The sequence below is a fragment of the Globicephala melas genome, chromosome 6 (genome assembly GCF_963455315.2).
Source record: "Globicephala melas chromosome 6, mGloMel1.2, whole genome shotgun sequence".
NCBI lineage: Eukaryota > Metazoa > Chordata > Mammalia > Artiodactyla > Delphinidae > Globicephala > Globicephala melas.
Window position 1 is genome coordinate 112,327,545 of NC_083319.1, and position 20,461 is coordinate 112,348,005.

Consider the following 20,461-nt stretch of genomic DNA (forward strand, 5'->3'; position numbering starts at 1 on the left):
GTGGAGGAAAGGAAACCCTCATATACTACTGGTGGGAAGGTAAACTGATACAGCCACCATGGAAGACAGTGTGGAGGTTCCTCAAGAAACTAAAAATAGAACTACCACTGTCTGAGTGGAAATGAAATAAAGGAAAACACTAACTCAAAAAGATATAGGCACCCTCATGTTCACTACCAAGATATGGAAGCAACCTAAGTGTCCATCAACAGATGAATGGATAAGGAAGATGTGGTGTACATACACACAAACACACACACACATATATACACACACATACACATATATACACACACACATACATACACATATATACACACATACATATATACACACACACATATATACATACATACACACATATACACACACATACAGACACATATATATACACATACATATACATACACACATATATACACACATACATATATATACATATATACACACATGCATATATATATACACACATATATATACACACACACATATATACACACACACATATATATACACACACATATACACATATATACACACATACATACATATATATACACACACATACATATATACACACATATATATACACACACACATATATACACACACACACATATATATACACATGTACACACACATATATATACACACACACATACACACACATACATATATATATACACACACATATACACACATACATATATATATACACACATACATATACACACACATATACATATATACACACACACACACATATACATGTACACACACACACACACACATATATATATACACACGATGGAATGCTACTCAGCCAAAAAAGAGAATGAAATAATGCCATTTGCAACCACGTGGTCGGACCTAAAGATATTATGCTTAGTAAAGTAACTGAGACAGAGAAAGACAAATACTCTGTTATCACTTATATGTGGAATCTGAAAAATACAACAAACCTGTGAATATAACGAAACAGAAGCAGACTCATAGATGTAGAGAACAAACTAGTGGTTACCAGTGGCGAGAGAGAAGGGGGAAGGGACAATGTAGAGGAAGGAGATTAAGAGATACAAACTACTATGTACAAGACAAATAAACAGCAAAAATATATTGTACAGCACAGGGAAATATAATGATTATTCTGTGATAACTTTAAATGGAGTATAATCTATAAAAATGTTGAATCACTATGTTGTACACCTGAAACTAATACCATATTGCAAATCAACCACACTTCAATTAAAAAGAAAAAAGAACAAAGAAACAAACATCAAAACGTGACCCATGCTCTAATTTCTACAAAACTCGTAACCAGTATGATTTCAGTAACTGGGGCAGATACACACTTCTCAGATACAGGTATTTTTAAAATGCTCCTGTGGAGAGTTTACATGCAGAACCTACAGTCTCCAGTGGATTTGAGAAACTATTGCACAGTGGAAGAAATGGATCATTGCATCCTCTCAGGCAAGTGGTTCCAAAAGTGTTACCTAATTGCAGATGGATTCAATGCTGAAGTTACTTTGATTCACAAAGAGAGAAAGAAAGTCAATGGCAGGGGCAGGGCAGTTTTGTTTGGTGATGTTTACAAGTGTGTGACTGTCCTCGTGAATGACAAGACTGACATTTGCAACTGTCATGCTGCTGCAGACAAGCTACTCCAGGCTGGAAGCAGGGAAGTTTAAGATATTCTTACTCATGCAGGCTTCCCTGGCCAGCTATTTTCAGAACCAATAAGGCTGGTTTTGAGGCTGTCGTCACCAAAACGCAATTCTCAAAGAGGACAAAATCCAATAGTCCTCCAAGATTCAGGCCGTTGCTATTTGAATGACTGGTGAGCTAGAACACACAAAGGAGAATCAGTGTCTCATCTATTTAGCCATGTCCCTCTGCAAAATATTGTGTTTTGAACTATAATATTAATATAATTATACAATTATATGTGTTTTAATAGTATAGTTATATGTGTTCATAAATATATGTGTTTGGACTATTATGTCCTGGTATTTTTTTTTGCTTGTTTTTGTTTTATTATGCTTCTAAAGTTAAGATTCAACAATATTAAAGCAAAAAAAAAAAATCACATAGCGCTTGGTATTTATTCCTATCAAACTTCTGTAAAAGTTTGCTTCATCTCTCTGTCATATTAAGACCTCTTTCATCATCTGATTCTGTCATTTCGTTTCTTTATTAAGCCTCTTAACTCTGCATCATGATAAGTGTGTCCCCCATATCCTTATCCAAATCCCTGATGAATGTATCCAACAGAATATGATCCAGGATAAAGCCAGGATACTTACCAGCAGAAAGCTGTCATCAGATTAATACCTTCTGGGTGCAGGTGTTCAACTAGAAACCCATCAAGCTAGCAGCCATAATTCTCCCTCTGTGTAATATCATATGAAATCAACAAAAGACTTTACAGAGGATATTTGACTTTTCCAAGAAATTTAGAAAATGACCTTTTTGTTTCACACATATCCCAAGAGCTCAGACAGGTCAAAAATGTATTAAAACAGAGTTGAGCCCTATCTGAAGAGGGAAGAGACCTGCAAAATCTTAGTTGCAACGATTGTCTCAAGCAGTGCATCCACTCCCTGACCTGACACTGCACTGTGAACCCACCCTATTTCTTCTGCCCCATAAATAGGAGTCAAACAGAAGGGTCAAGTCTTATTCCTCTCCTTTTATTCCACAGTGCTGAGTACACAGCTCACACATGATACTGTGGTGTCTGCTTCCGGCAAAACAGAAGCTCTTGTCGCTGTTCATCCCATAAGTCGAGGGGTCACACGACCTTCCTATCTCCCCTGGTGGTGTAGAGAGAAGCGTGTGTAGAGGTTAGTCAAAATATGTGTCACACTCAAGGCGTGGGGCGTAACGCTGACTCCCCGCTAAACAGATGATGGAGTAATTGGCTCAAAATCTCTCTAGGTGCACGCAGGGCGATAAAGCTCCAACATGCAGTCACCATCTTAGTTGTGGTCATTAGCTGTAGAGGGCTTGGGATGAAGCATAATAATGCCTCCATTTAGTTACTACAGTGACCCCTTCCCTGACAGCTGCCCAGCCAGGTCAGCCCAGAGCCACAGGTCTTGGACTCACGAATGGGATGTCCATTCCCGGTGACGGATCCCTCGGGGGAAGGACCCGGCACTGCCTAGCCAAGCCCATCCTTTGCTGACTTCTGTTCTCCTGCAGTGGTCTCTTGCTGCTCTGGCCACCCTCCCATTCTCCCACACGAAAGTCCTCATTCTCCTTCTTTTTCTCTCTCAATAGATGCCAATGTGTCCCCACTCCCCAGAGCATTAGCAACACAGAGTGCAGTTATCCTTTCCGAAGGTAGAGAATGCATATTCTTTTAATTGTCCAGCATACACACTCTGGTGGGTAAAGAGATCCTTTTCTATGTCCTGGGGAATTTCCATTTTCTCCAGAGTCTTCTAAACGCACCAGGAATAAAAACTTGTGTTTTATTAATAAAACATTGTGTTTTCCCACCAAAGCGTCAGAATGAGCCTAAGCCATACACAGAACACAAACTCGAGAAACGTTCGCTCAGTGAATGAATCAGCGACTCAATGTGCATCCTACGAGATATTCTGGATGGAGCGGGTTAAGAGGACTGGGTGGACATCAAGGAACGAGACAGTGCAGGACGCTTCTTAGAAAAGAAGAGCAAAAGTGTGGGAACCTGGAAAGCAGTGACCTGGAGAGAACCGGGGGGTTGAGGCAGGAAGGAGGTTGGAGCAGAGTCACGGGTCAGCGGGAGGCGGGCACAGACATCAGAGAAGAACGTTTCAGTGCAGGGGACAGACTCAGAAGAATCAGACATCAAGTGCAGGTCGCAGCCCAAAGCAGCCTGGTGAGTCCGGGCTGAAAGCCAGCGCGGGAGAGACGCCTCGTGGTCAGCACTCAGCACGCACACCTCCATCACCACGCAGGGGTCTGGGGAAGTTACCACGGCACTTTCACCCACACCTCCGTGAACCGGGGCCAGTCAACTCACCCCCCCACAGCAACACGGACCAGGGGGCCTGGAGAAGGTGAGACGCCCCCAGGGAAAGCCCTAGTGCGGCAGACTGCACAGGACGGAGTAGAAAGCAGATCTGCCGGTCACTGAGTCCTTTGTACGTGATGCACACTCCACCCAGGAGCCTTACAGAAGCCCTGAAATTCAGACGTTATTATAGATACATAAATTCTGTGAAAGGAAACCTCAAAGCACGTGAGTCACTCACACAGACGCACGGCTAAATGGCAGACTGGAACCCAGGTCTGTCTCCCCAAAGCTCAGGGGCCTCCAGCTGTGCCCTACGGCCTGCCCCTCTGCCCTATTTCAGTGCAAGGGTGAAACTGGTGTAAAAGAAACATTTCACGACGAACACTGCATTATCTCTTTATACGAGAGGCGTGTTTGTCTCTGAGTCACTGCACTTATTTTTTTATCCTCCAAATCGGTACATATCAAACATCATTTTAACAATTGTTACAATTTTACGAGCATGTATTTTGATACTGACTTTCAAATAAAATACTCAGTATTTCTTCTCAATGAAGACTCCCTAATTTTCCGAAGAGGAATTCATTCATTCACACCACCTGAAGTCACAAAGCCTGTAAGGTACGTGACCAGGCCAAAAATACAATTCACCCTGCACGCTGCTGCCCACGTCTTTCCACGGACCATGACTCTTGGGTGACTTTTCTGTCTAAGGCTCTAAGTTTCTCTTTGATGGGGTCTGCCCTACCTATGTGACCCAGCTGTTATTTTACAGCGTAAAACAGTTATTCATTTATTCCAGAAGTGGTTATGTATTACTCAGAGGCCCCAAGCACCAAGAAAGCAGTCCGTTCTGGAAACAACAGGAAAGGAATAAGAAAAGGGTGGCTACCGTCAAGGAATTTCCCAGCTGCGGGAGCGAGGCAGACCTATAAGTAATGTAACAGACTCTGTGATAAACCTGCAAAGGTTAAGGGTAGGAGGTGGTAACTTCAACCCAGGAAGGACAGGAGGATAAGCTTCAAAGAGGTAGGTGAACTGTGAGATAAGTCATTATGCATGTGTCCTTTGCTCCAGTAAGCCATGTTTCCGGGTCACCTCCCCACACGTACTTCTCGTCCACCTCCTTACACAAGCATCTCCCTCCTCTCCTCCAGCTCACACACATCCTGCCCATCTGTGTGCAATGAACTGCCGCCGTCATACTGGATAGTCTAAGACATTCCCCAGCACCTCTGATCTCCATCTTCAACCCCACACTACTGAGGGAGAACCTGTCCCCATGGATGAACGCCACGCTCGCACCACCCGTTTTAATCTCCACTGTTGCTTACACACAAACTCACTGAGGAGATGCACAATAAACAAACAGGTCATCCTGCCTTTTTTTAATTTTATGATAATAAAATTCACAATATGCACTTCTGTCCTGCTCCTCACAGATGTTCTTAAAGCATTACCTTTTTAAAATATTTTATTCCAGGTTTTAGCATTTTTTTTCCTACATTAGCTAAGCAAGCTGTTTTTCAGCATCGAACCTGAAAATTCAGCCAAACACTACGAATCCACGTGACCAAGTCTGATATCTCGTAAAATAACAGAACTGTAAATGGTTAACTCAGATGTTGGCCAACCCTCTCCTAATCAACACACAGCGTTTTCTTCTGCTAAAAAAAAGGGGCATGCCACATAAATATCTTTTGCACACATAATTCTATTTCTTCCCAACTTTATTTCGATAAAATTGGCACATGACATTGTATAAGTTTAAGGTGTACAGTGTCATTAATTGATATACATATATATTGCAGAATGATTACCACAGTAAGGTTAGTTATATCCGTTACCTCATGTAGTTACCTTTTGGGTTTTTTGTTTAGGTTTTGGGGTCTTTTTTGGTTTGGGGGGTTTTTTTTGATGAGAACTTTAAAGATCTATTCTCTTAGCAACTTTTAAGTATACAATACAGTATTGTTAACTGTAGTCACCCTGCTGTACACTACATCCCCAGATCTTATTCATTTAATAACTAGAAGTTGGTACATTTTAACCACTTCCACCCATTTCCACCAGCTCCACCCCTGGCAACCACCAATCTAATCTGTTCCTAGGAGCTCAATGTTTTTAGATTCTGCATGTAAATCATACAATATTTGTCTTTCTCAGTCTGACTTATTTCACTGAGCATAAAACCCACAAGATTCATCCATGTTGTCACAAACAGCAGGATTTTCTTCTTTCTGTGGCTGAATAATATTCCATTGTGTACATATACCATGTTTTCTTTATCGATTCATCCATCAGTGGATAATTAGGTTGTTTCTGTATCTTGACCATATAAATAATGCTGCAATGAACATGGGGATACAGGTATAATTTTTGTGTCCTTCAGATAAATACCAAGAAGTGGGATTGCTGGAGCACATGATAGCTCTACTTTTAATTTTTTGAGGAACCTCAATAGTGTTTTCCATAGGGGCATTCCCACCAACAGTGCACAAGGGTTTCCTTTTCTTCACATCCTTGCCAACACTTTCCTTCTCTTGTCTTTTTGATAATAGCAGGTGTGAGGTGATATCTCATTGTGGTTTTGACTTGCATTTCCCTGATAATTAGTGATATTGAGCATGTTTTCATGTACCTGTTGGCTATCTGAATGTCTTTTTTGGGAAAATGTCTATTCAAGTCCTTGACTTGTTTTTCTTTTTGTTTTTTTTTAACGTCTTTATTGGAGTATAATTGCTTTACAATGGTGTGTTAGCTTCTGCTGTATAACAAAGTGAATCAGCTATACAAATATATATGTCCCCATATCTCTTCCCTCTTGTGTCTCCTCCCACCCTCCCTATCCCACCCCTCTAGGTGGACACAAAGCCCCGAGCTGATCTCCCTGTGCTATGCAGCTGCTTCCCACCAGCTATCTATTTTACATTTGGTAGTGTATATATGTCCATGCCACTCTCTCATTTCATCCCAGCTTACCCTTCCCCCTCCCCGTGTCCTCAAGTCCATTCTCTACGTCTGCATCTTTATTCCTGTACTGCCCCTAGGTTCTTCAGAACCTTTTTTCTTAGATTCCATATATATGTGTTAGCATACGGTATTTGTCTTTCTCTTTCTGACTTACTTCACTCTGTATGACAGACTCTAGGTCCATCCACCTCACAACAAATAACTCAATTTTGTTCCTTTTTATGGCTGAGTAATATTCCATTGTATATATGTGCCACATCTTCTTTATCCATTCATCTGCCTTGACCAGTTTTTTAATTGGCTTGTTCTTTTACTCCTGAGTTGCTTGAGTTCCTTATATATTTTGGATATTAATCCCTTATCAAACATATGGTTTACAAATATTTTATCCCATTATGTAGGTCTTCTTTTCATTTTGTTGATTCTTTCTTTTTCTGTGCTGAAGCTTTTTCGTCGATGTAGTTCCACTTGCTGATTTTTGGTTTTGTTGCTTGTGCTTTTGTTGCCATATCTAAAGACTTGCTGCCAAGAGCAAGTCAAGGAGCATTTTCACTTGTTTCCTTCTAGGAGTTTTAAAGTTTCAGGCCTTACAATCAGGTCTTTAATCCATTTCAAGTTATTTTTTGTGGGTGATATAAGACAGGGGTCCAGCTTCATTCTTCTGCATGTGATTATCCAGTTTTCCCAGCACCATTTATGGAAGAGACTATTCTTTCCCCATTGAGGGCAGTTGCCTCCCTTGTCTAATATCGGTTGACTGTTAATGCAGGGCCTTATTTCTGGGCTCTCTGTTCTGTTCCATTGGTCTATGTGTTTTTAAGCCAGTATACTATTTTGATTACTATAGCTTTGTAATATAGTTTGAAATCAGGACATGTGATGCCTCCAGCTTTGTTCTTCTTTCTCGTGATTGCTTTGGTTGCTCAGCGTCTTCTGTGGTTCCATACAAATTTTAGGATTGTTTTTCTATTTTTGTGAAAAATGCCATTGGAATTTTGAAAGGGATTGCATTGACTCTATTGACAGCTTTGGGAAACTTGGGCATTTAAACAATATTAATTCTTCTGATCTATGAACACAGGATGTCTTTCCATTTATCTGTGTCTTCTTCAACTTCTTTCATCAGTGGCTTATAGTTTTCAGTGGAGAGATATTTCACTTCCTTGGTTAAATTTATTCTTAAGTATCTCCTTGTTATTGATGCTATTGTGAATGAGACTGTTTTCTTTATTTCTTTGTCAGATGTTTCACTGTTAACATATAGGTAGACAATTGATTTCTGTATGTTTACTTTGTATCCTGCAGATATACTGAATGCATTTTTAGGTGTAAGAGTTTTTGGTGGAGTCTTTAGGGTTTTCTACAAGTAACACTTTGTCATCTGCAAATGGGAACAATTTATTTCACTTCTTTCATTATTTTGGATGCCTCCTATTTCTTCTTCTCGCCTGATTGCTCTGGCTTGGAATTCCAGTACTATGTTGTGGTTACCCTCACTTACATAAAATACCTTATAGTTATAACATCCAATTGTAAGTTGATAACTACTTAACTTCAATAGCATACAGAAACCTTATGCTTTTACTTCTCCCCCTTCCTCACATTTTACGTTATTGATGTTACACTTTACATCTTGTTTACATTGTGTATCCAATAACGAAGTATTATTATATTTTTTAATCCATTTGTTTTTTAACTTTTAAGCTAGAGTTGTAAGTGAATTATGAACCACCATTGCAATATTAAAGAATCTGACTTTGATTATATTTTATCATTACCAATGTGTTTTACACATTTATACATTTTTACAATGTTAATTAACTTTATTTCCACTTGAAGAACACCCTTAGCATTTCCTGTAAGGTAGGTCTAGTGGTGAGGAGCTCCCTTAGCTTTTGTTTGCACAAGTATCTCTCACTCATTTCTGAAGGACAGCTTTGCTGGGTAGAGTATTCTCCATTGATGATGGTTACTCTATGGCCCTTTCTGTCTTTACCAGAGATTGATGGCTATTTTGTGCCCCCAAGTTAAATTCTGAGGTCTCTAATATATGTGCTTCTTCTGGTATATATTGCCCACGGGCAGGGCTGTCCACATTAACTCAAAGAATTTTTCCTGGAACAGATGCCATTTAAAGATAGAAATTTTTCAAGTTACTAAGTATGTGATCTCATGATTATTCCCAGGTGAGGTGTGGGCTAGCATTAGAACTCAAATAGTCTGAACAGCAATTGGGATTGACTCTTACTGGTTAGTGGGAAAATGACTTAATATGTTCCCATCCATCATCCCACCCCAGAAACGTAATGATGATGGTAGAGTCTTTGATTTTATCTGGGTTCCTGGCCACACCATCTCTCTCTTTGGTTACTCATCAAAGTAGAAAATTTACCCTGAACAGACGTTTCATCTCTACCCAGCCATCATCTGCTCCACGCTCATCATGATATCGACATATTGTGCTAGATACAGCAGCAACTCAGATTGATATCTTTGTGCAAGTTTACATACTTGAAAGTTTGCATTTGCCTAGACAAACACAACAAATAATATGACAAAAGGTATCTGCCAGGGTGGTTAAGCACAGGCTCTCAATCAGACTGTCTGGATTCAAATCTCAGCTCTGTTACATGTGAGCTTCTATGTCCCAATTTCCCAGTTTATGAAATGATACTAATAATTGTACCTACCTCACAGAGTTGAGGCTTCAACCCTGATTTTTAACTGGGTCTAAATATTTCCGTCATCTAAACCATGTTCTTAGGAGCACCTCAACACATAAGGCAACTGCTAACAGCTATAAAAGAGGAAATCGACAGTAACACAATAATAGTGGGGGACTTTAACACCTCACTTAACACCAATGGACAGATCATCCAAAATGAAAATAAATAAGGAAACAGAAGCTTTAAATGACACAATAGACCAGATAGATTTAATGGATATCTATAGGACATTCCATCCAAAAACAGCAGATTACACTTTCTTCTCAAGTGCACACAGAACATTTTCCAGGATAGATCACATCTTGGGTCACAAATCAAGCCTCAGTAAATTTAAGAAAATTGAAATCATATCAAGCATCTTTTTGGACCACAACGCTATGAGATTATAAATGAATTACAGGGAAAAAAACGTAAAAAACACAAACACATGGAGGCTAAACAATACATTACTAAATAACCAAGAGATCACTGAAGAAATTAAAGTGGAAATAAAAAAATACCTAGAGACAAATGACAATGAAAACACGATGATCCAAAACCTATGGGATGCAGCAAAAGCAGTCCTAAGAGGGAAGTTTATAGCTATACAAGCCTACCTCAAGAAACAAGAAAAATCTCAAGTAAACAATCTAACCTTACACCTAAAGGAACTAGAGAAAGAAGAACAAGCAAAACCCAAAGTTAGCAGAAGGAAAGAAATCATAAAGATCAGAGCAGAAATAAATGAAATAGAAACAAAGAAAACAATAGCAAAGCTCAAAACTAAAAGCTGGTTCTTTGAGAAGATAAACAAAATTGATAAACCATTAGACAGACTTATCAAGAAAAAGAGGGAGAGGACTCAAATCAATAAAATTAGAAGTGAAAAAGGAGAAGTTACAACAGACACCGCAGAAATACAAAGCATCCTAAGAGACTACTACAAGCAACTCTATGCCAATAAAATGGACAACTTGGAAGAAATGGACAAATTCTTAGAAAGGTATAACCTTCCAAGACTGAACCAGGAAGAAACAGAAAATATGAACAGACCAATCACAAGTAATGAAATTGAAACTGTGATTAAAAATCTTCCAACAAGGGCTTCCCTGGTGGCGCAGTGGTTGACAGTCTGCCTGCTGATGCAGGGGACACGGGTTCATGCCCCAGTCCGGGAGGATCCTACATGCCGCAGAGCGGTTGAGCCCGTGAGCCATGGCCACTGAGCCTGCGCGTCCGGAGTCTGTGCTCCGCAACGGGAGAGGCCACAACAGTGAGAGGCCCGCGTACCGAAAAAAAAAAAAAAAAAATCTTCCAACAAACAAAAGTCCAGGACCAGATGGCTTCACAGGTGAATTCTATCAAACATTTAGAGAAGAACTAACACCCACCCTTCTCAAACTCTTCCAAAAAATTGCAGAGGAAGGAACACCCCCAACCTCATTCTATGAGGCCACCATCACCCTCATACCAAAACCAGACAAAGATACTACAAAAAAGAAAATTACAGGCCAATATCACTGATGAACATAGATGCGAAAATCCTCAACAAAATACTGGCAAACTGAATCCAACAACACATTAAAAGGATCATACACCATGATCAAGTGGGATTTATCCCAGGGATGCAAGGATTCTTCAATATCCACAATGCAATCAGTGTGATAAACCACATCAACAAATTAAAGAATAAAAGAATTAAAGAATAAAGAATAAAAACCATATTATCATTTCAATAGATGCAGAAAAAGCTTTTGACAAGGATGCCACCACCACAGAAGCTTCTGCCTAAGCCTTTGGAGGGGGCGCAGCCCTGCTCACATCCGGATTTTGACCTCAAGCCTCCGAAACTGTGAGAGGATAAATTTCTGTTGTTTCTGCCCAGTTTGTGGTAATTTGTTATAGCAGCAACAGGAAATTAACACACTGATTCACCCACCGTGGCTGCCCCCCTGCATGGCCATCCATCACAAACCCTGGTTCTACCCTCTGAGTGACCCTCACACCCTATGTTTCCTCCCTTCCCCTCCCGCCTCTCATATCCTTACTGTGCAAGCACCTAACTGGCTCCCCCTGTTGATTTTTGCTCTTCTCCCGTGCATTCCTACTCAGTAGCAAGGGTGACCATTAAAGACACATATCTGAAGGGGCCACTTCCTTGAACAAAGCACAGCTACCACAAAGAGGATAAAGTCCAACAGCTTCAACATGGGTGACAATCCCTTCAGGGACCTTCTGCCACCTTCCTCACTGCTCTCTCTGCCCCATGGTGGCTTCATCAGGTTCCTCCGCCCCGCCATGCTGCCCCCTCTCTGTACTCCCCTTCTGGTGCCCCACATGCTTAGTCATGTCTCTAACACGTAAATCCCTCCATCACATCCACCAGCACGTGTCCAGCACCAGATGTGTTCCTGGAAGATACCAAGTGCTCAGTAAACACTCTTTGAAATAATGATACAATGTAATCAAATTTCCTCAAGTCACATCAGACCAAATGTGATCAGATACATCTTTTCAGGAATCCAAGTTTCCACTCAGAATCCATTTTAAGAGAAATAATGTTTGAAACATCCAGTCACCATTCAGAACATTGTTTCCAGGGGGACAAAATGTTGTTTCGTTCAATCAGCCAAAAGATGAACTCCGGCCCACAATCTCTTTAAAATTAGGAACTTGCTCACCTCAACGCTTGTTCGTTAATCGCCACTTGCCTTTCCTCAAGCCAAATCTTCAAGCAAAACATGCACCCACATGTGCTCTGGGGATGCCAGGGGGAACCACAGGTCCCAACCCTTCCTGAGAGAGGCTGCCACACCCAGAGAGAGTAACGACAGGAAGGACAAGGGAAAGAAAATCAATATTCTCTGCCTGCCCGGGGACCCCTCTACTCCATCTCCCCTTCCTCCCATTCAGCCGGGAGCTGCGCACAAGCCCAATGCCCGCTGGTAGCCTTGAGGACAAGTTCATCTCTGCAGTTGAATGTGGTCACACTCCTCCTCTTCTTTACCACCACCATTCTAGGACTTGCCCAAATTAGCAACAAAAACCAATGGAAATCCACTTCTACCTTCTCCCCCAATCCATTCAATACATTTGTGATTGCAGTGTCCACCACCATTCTTTCCTCTGGGACACTGATTTATGTAAAACTAATAGGAGTCCTGTCATTCCTTCTAGACCCACAATCGTCCCACCTGAATCTAAGCCTCTTCCCATGATCCCTACCTCAGTAAACAGCACCACTGTCCACCTACCTCTGCCAACCAGAAACCTAGGAATCACTTGTGTCACTTCCTTCTCGCTGGAACCCATTTCCAATCCATCAAGTACTGTCAGTTTTACCTCCTAGTTTGTCCATTCCTCTCAATTTCCACCATCATAATTAATTCTCATCTAGATTATTATCGTAACCTCCTAACTGGTCTCCCTTCACCCACTTTTGCTTCTTCTAATTCATCCTGCGTGTCAAAGGCAAAAGGCACTTTCTGCAGCCCCACCCCACCGCCATCCTAACCTGTATCCTTCAACTTGAACCTTTCAATAGCTCCCTTATTCTTGGGATAAGAATGAAGATGTTGCCTGTAGCCAACAAGGACAGTATTATTTGGCCTCTGCTCTTTCCTAGTTTCATTTCTTCTCACTCAGCTCTTCAGCCTCTAGCCTCCCTTCCCCTCCGTGAATTCACCGTGTTTCCTTCATCTGGGAAATCTTTGCACATTCTGTTCCTGCTGCTGGAAGTGCTCTCCCCTCATCCACTCTGTCTGCACCGACTTCTACTCAGCCTTTCGACCTCAGTGGAAAGATATCTTCCTCGGAGGACTATACCCCCCAAGACTGCACCCCTGTGTCATCCTATATCCTCAGGCACTGAGTGCCTTTCTGCTCAGCTCTCACCACTGCATCTCAAAGCACCAAACATAGGAAACATAAAACAAACCTTGTCCAACTCAGTCTTTGCCCTGGAGGCTTCAACTTGCCAAGAAGAATAATACCTTGCTGCCCATCTTGAATCTTGTTTCCACTGCCACCTGCATACTTCTTCTTGCCCTTTCAACCCCCCACCCCCCAAAAAAAGGCAACGGTAGATGAGATAGTATCACATACCGCCCTTTACTACAGATATTAAGCCCAGAATGCTCACCAATAAGCTTGGTTGTCTAAAACTTAAATCTCTCTCAGATCATGGATAGATTCTGGGATAAACATGTTGGTGAGAAACAAGGATCTCTTTTAAAATTAAGCACTTGATCTTTGTGCTTTATATGTGCACTATGCTCAGACAATTTATACATTTCACTTTGTTCTCTCATTATCTTTTGACTTTTGGAAACCACACATATGTTTACTCATCAATAATAGGAACTGTGTGTTATTTGTCTTAGTAAAATCAGTCCACAGTTTGCACTTGGTAAACATTTAATTATCATTTTTAATATAATGGATTTAGTCCCCTTAAGCTTGAGGGAAGAATTTGAGACACATCCTTCTTAAGTAGGATTTCTCAGAATATTCTGAGTTTCCCCTTTTATCATTATTAATATTGCTGATAAGAATGAAAACACCTGCCATTTATTAGCACTTATATATCAGACACTGCAAAGCATATTATACATTTAATATTCATAATAAGCCTATGAAATAGGTAACATTTTTCACCTATTTTACAGCCCAGGTGATATAAAGAGGTTAAGTAATTTGTCCAAGGACACACAGAGTGTAAGTGATAAAGCTAAGATTTGAAACCAGGCAGTCCGATTCCAAAGCCGTGATCACTCACCACACCACACTGCTTTCTATCACTTTAAAAAGGCCACCACCATAGTTTTCCACTTTGGATAAAACCAACTATGCTCTTAGCTGACCCAAACTTCCTACAGATAACAAATATGAGTACTGTCCAAAGTACAAAAGAGAAAGAAGGAAGGAAGGGAGGGAGGGAGGGAGGTGAATTCTACCAAACATTTAGAGAAGAGTTAACACTTATCCTTCTGAAATTATTCCAAAAACTGCAGAGGAAGAAGCACTTTCAAACTCATTCTATGAGGCCACCATCACCCTGACCCCAAAATCAAACAAAGATATGAAAAAAAGAAGAAAACTACAGGCTAATATCACTGATGAACACAGATGCAAAAATTCTCAACAAAATACTAGCAAATCAACTCCAACAATACATTAAAAAGATTGTACACCATGATCAAGTGGATTTATCCCAGGGATCCTAGGATTTTCAATATCTGGAAATCAATCAATGTGATATATCACATTAACAAATTGAAGAATAAAAACCATATGATCACCTCAATAAATGCAGAAAAAGTTTTTGATAAAATTCAATATACATTTATGAGAAACACTCTTCAGAAAATGGACATAGAGTGAACACACCTCAACATAATAAAGGCCATATAGGACAAACCCACAGCTAACATCATACTCAATGCTGAAAAGCTGAAAGCATTTCCTCTAAGATCAGGAACAAGACAAGGATGCCCACTCTTGCCACATTTATTCAACATAGTTTTGGAAGTTTTAGCCACAGCAATCAGAGAAGAAAAAGAAATAAAAGGAATCCAAATTGGAAAAGAAGAAATAAACCTGTCACTCCTTGCAGCTGACATGTTACTATAAGTAGAAAATCCAAAAGATGCTACCAGAAAACTACTACAGTTCATCAATTAATTCAGCAAAGTTGATGGATACAAAATTAATATACAAAAATCTGTTTAATTTCTATACACTAACAACAAAATATTGGAAAGAGTAATTAAGAAAACAATCCCATTTACCACTCCATCAAAAAGATTAAGATACCTATGAATAAACCTACTAAGGAGACAAAAACCTCTACTCTGAACACTTAAAGATGCTGATGAAAGAAACTGAAGATGACACAAACAGATGGAAAGATACACCAGATTCTTGTTTTGGAAGCATCAGTGTTATTAAAATGATCATACCATCCAAGGCAATCTACAGATTCAATGCAATCTCTATCAAATTACCAATGGCATTTTCACAGAACCAGAACAAAAAATTTTTTAATTTATATGGAAACACAAAAGACCTCAAATAGCCAAAAGAATCTTGAGAAAGAAGAATGAAGCTGAAGGACTCACGCTCCCTGACTTCAAACTACATTACAAAGCTACAGTCATCAAAAAAGTATGGTACTGGCAGAAAAACAGACATATAGATCAATGGAACAGAATAGAAAACCAGAAATAAACCCACTCACTTATGGTCAATTAATCTATGACAAAGGAAGCAAGAATATACAATGGAGAAAAGACAGTCTCTTCAACATGTGGTGCTGGGAAACCTGGACAGCTACATGTAAAAGAATGAAATTAGAGCATTCTCTAACACCATATACAGAAATAAACTCAAAGGCACATGAAAAGATGCTCAACATAGCTAATTATTAGAGAAATGCAAACCAAAACTACAATGAGGTATCACCTCACAACAGTCAGACTGGCCACCATAAAATGTCTACAAATAATAAATGCTGGAGAGGGTGTGGAGAAAAGGAAATCCTCCTACACTGTTGGTGGGAATGTGAATTGGTGCAGCCACTATGGAGAACAGTATGGAGGTTCCTTAAGAAACTAAAAGTAGAGCTACCATATGATCCAGCAATCCCACTACTGGACATATATCCAGAGAAAACCTAATTTGGAAAGATACATGCATCCCAATCTTCACAACAACACAATTTCCAATAGCCAAAACATGGAGGCAACCTAAGTGTCCATTGATGGATGAATGGATAAAGAAGCTATGATATATATATATATATATATATATATATATATACACAATGGAATATTACTCGGCCATAAAAAAGAATGGAATAATTCCATTTGCAGTAACATGGATGGACCTGGAGATCATCATACTAAGTGAAATAAGTCAGACAGTGGGTGACAAATATTATATGATATCACTTTATGTGGAATCTTTAAAAATTACACAAATGAACTTATTTACAAAACTGAAATAGACTCAGAGACATGGAAAACAAACCTATGCTTACCAAAGCAGATAGCAGGGGCATAGATTAGGAGTTTGGGATTAAAATATATACACTACTATATATAAAATAAGTTCCTACTGTATAGCACAAGGATCTATACTCAATATTTTTTAAAACCTATAATGGAAAAGAATATATACGTTTAACTGAATCACTTTGCTGCACACTTGAAACTACCCAAAATTGCAAATTAACTATACTTCAATTTTAAAAAAAAGATACTTTGGAGTCTTAACTCCCAGTACCTAGGAATGTGACCTTATTTGAAGATAGAGTCCTTGCAGAGGTAACCAAGTTAACATGAGGCAATGAAGGTGAGCCCTAGTCTAACGTGACTGGTGTTCTTATAAAAAAACAGAAGTTTGAAAACAGGGACCTGCACACAACAGGGAGATGCCAAGTGAAGATGAAGACAGAGATCAGGGTGAGGCAACACAAGCCAAGGAACACTAAAAATTACCAATGGGCTTCCCTAGTGGCGCAGTGGTTAAGAATCTGCCTGCCAATGCTTCTTGAGCTAATTTCTAGGAAAATTCAGAGGCAACACTTTTTAAAATAGATAAACTCACAAAGATTCTTAATTGTGTACACGAATTAACTAAGGACATAATTTGCCTTAAAAATTTCCATTTGGAGGCTGAGTCCTTAAGTTTTGCTAAGAACACTGTTACTATTTGTAACAACAGCTAACAGTCACTGAATGCTTTTACAGTGAGCAGGTCACTGTGCTGAGAAGCTTCAGAGATTCTCTGATTTAATCCTGCCCACGGCTCTGTGAGCAAACGGATGCCCAGAAAGATTAAGTACCTTGTGCAAAACACCCAGCTGGCAAATCATTAAGCGGGATTTACAACAGCGGTCCCCAACCTGTCCCCAACCAGAGACAGGTTTCGTGGAAGACAGTTTTTCCACAGAGTGTGGAGTGGGGTGGGAATTGTTTGGGGATGAATCAAGTGCATTACATTTATTGTGCACTTTATTTCTACTATTATTACATTGTAATACATAATGAAATAATTATACAACTCACCATAATGCAGAATCAGTGGGAGCCCTGAGCTTGTCTTCCTGCAACTAGATGGTCCCACCTGGGGCTGACGGGAGACAGTGACATCCGAAGTGTGCTGTTTACGTCCAGTCTACTCCACGATCTCATTTTGGTTGCTGTCACTGCAGAAAACCCCGCTTCTCAAGGATAGGGTGCTGGAAATGGAAGCAGGCTTTTCAGTGCTTTTGTGACAATCTCAGGATACCCCACCTTGACTTTAATCCAGAACATAATGGAGATTTGACATTGTCTCAAACATACTTTTCAGGCAACCGTCACTTGCGATCTCAAGCAGTTGATCCTCTTCTAGCACGGACAAAGTCGATTCACCTGGCTTATTCACAAATGGGCCGCGGATCCATTCCTTCCCAGTTCAGGGGTCTTTTGTGGTTGGGAGGTAAGGCTCAATCTCTTCTGAAAGCTGAGATAGGTGATCACGCACCAGGTGGGAGAAAGAAGGCCCTGGCTCAGTCTCTTTCAAAATCTCTGCTCATGTTTGAAACATGTCAAAAATCCCCGTGTTCACTCGCCGCCCCCATAATTCCAGCTGGGCTTTGAATGCAGCCACTTTATCTGCTGACTTGAACACAGTTCTCGTTCTCCCCTGAAGTGACAGATTGATGTCGTTGAGCAGGTGGAATATGTCACACGAGTAAGCAAGTTTTGCGACCCATTCTGTGTCACTGAAATGTGCTGCCAGTGGTGACTGTTCTTCTAAAAGAAATCTCTGGAGTGGCTCTCGTAACTCAGAAACTCTGGCCAGTTATCTACCTTTAGAAACCATCTCACTTCTGTGTATAAGAGAAGACGTGTGTGTTCTGTGTTCAAATCCTCACAGAGCTGCATAAACAGACATGAGTTAAGGGCATGTACTTTAACGTGGTTGATAATTTTAATCACATCCTGCAAAACGTTGTTAAATTAAGGTGACATTTTTTTAGCTAGCCGGCATTTCTCTACGATGACACGGTGTGTGGACTCACATTCAGAAGTGACCTCTTTGACCCGAGTAGTGAAACCAGAAAGCTGTCCAGTCATGGCAGCCGCTCTGTCCATACATATACCGATGCAAAATGACCCAATCAGTTTTCCTGTAATCATTCAAAGACTTGACTAGTTCTGCAGCTGTGCTGTGGTGTTGTTTGGCAACAAAAGCGCACATAACACATCCTCAGGCACATCCTCCTGAAAAATATATCACACAAAAGCAAGCATTGTTGCCTTGTTGTCAACAGCGGTAGACTCGTCAACCTGGATTGCGTACCACGGTGACCCATTGATCCTCTCTAACAATTGTGCCTCAATATCCTCTGCTATTTCATCAATTCGTCTAGTTACGGTGCTAGCCGGAAGAGGAACACGTGCCACCTTTTGAACTGCAGCCTCTCCTAAAAGTTCACGACAAATGCCCTTAGCAGCAGGCAGGATCAACTCTTCACCAACAGTCAGGGGCTTCTTAGCTTGAGCAATGTGGTTAGCCACTAAGAATGATGCTCTTAGTGCAGACACATGTGATGAAGTGGTGGCCTTCAGTAATTGCTTCTGTTCTTCGTGTTCATGTTTTTTTCTTTTGAAAAACTCCAAAGCCTTGTCTTTTAATGCAGGGTGCTTGGTCTCCATGTGGCGAACCAGTTTTGAAGGTTTCATGGCTTCACTGGATAGCAGGTCACCACATAATATATAAAGCAGGCTTGGAGAATGTGAATCACCTGTTGCGATGAACCCGTAATGTAAGTAGGACTCTTGGTATTTTCTTTTAAATGCAGCTTTCTTTTTGTTGGCAGTCTTAGAGTCTTCTGCTGTCTCATCATCGGTCCTTTCCCCCTTTTCAAAGGAGCTCTCCAGTGACATTTGTTTTTTACTCATTTTGGCTAGGATTAGCTTGTGGGCTTACCAAAACTGTGACTGAGACGAGTGCGCAGTGCAGGAAAGAGGCACGGATGGAAGTGGTAAATAAAATAATGGGTGGGCCACACACGGACTCAAATAAGTGTCGGATTCTGACTTAAAGCCTGCCACCAGATGCAGCTGAACAACTGAAGTACATCAACTCACCTGCCACTATAAAGCCTGCCACCGGATGCAGCTTAATTGTCACTTGCCACTCACTGATAGGGTTTTGATGAGTCTGCAAGCAGTTGATTTATGATGGTCTCTGTGCCGTCAGACCTCTCTGCTAAGGATAATCTGTATTTGCAGCCGCTCTCCAGCGCTAGCATCACCGCCTCAGCTCCACCTCAGATCACCAGGCATTAGATTCTCAAAAGGAGCGCGCAACGTACATCCCCCGCATGCGCAGTTCACAGTAGGGTTCGCGCTCTTGTGAGAATCTAATGCCACCACTGATCTGACAGGAGGCGGAGCTCAGGCGGCAATGAGAGCAATGGGGAGCGGCTGTAACTACAGATGGAGCTTCACTCGCTGGCCCGCCGCTCACCTCCTGCTGTTCCTAACAGTCCATGGACCGGTACTGGCCCGTAGGGAGTTGGGGACCCCTGATTTAAACCACTTGAAGTCTCTGAATCCAGAACTCCATCCCCGCTTGGGTTTCCAGTAGCTTTACTAATGATATTCCCTGTGTTCCTCAGCTGGGGGCATAAAGATTTCCCTGGGTTATCTTATCCTGTGGTTGCCAGGACCTACTAAGGGCAGAAGTGTCTCCAAGACCAAATTATTTATGTCTAAGA

The 20,461-nt window shown here is 40.8% G+C and overlaps 1 long non-coding RNA gene across 4 annotated transcripts in view; it reads right to left on the bottom strand.

Annotated features, from left to right (window-relative positions):
• Window positions 1-20,461, bottom strand: part of LOC138842731 (uncharacterized) — a 554,863-nt gene that overhangs the window by 435,520 nt on the left and 98,882 nt on the right. The gene's annotated exons all lie outside the window — the stretch shown is intronic.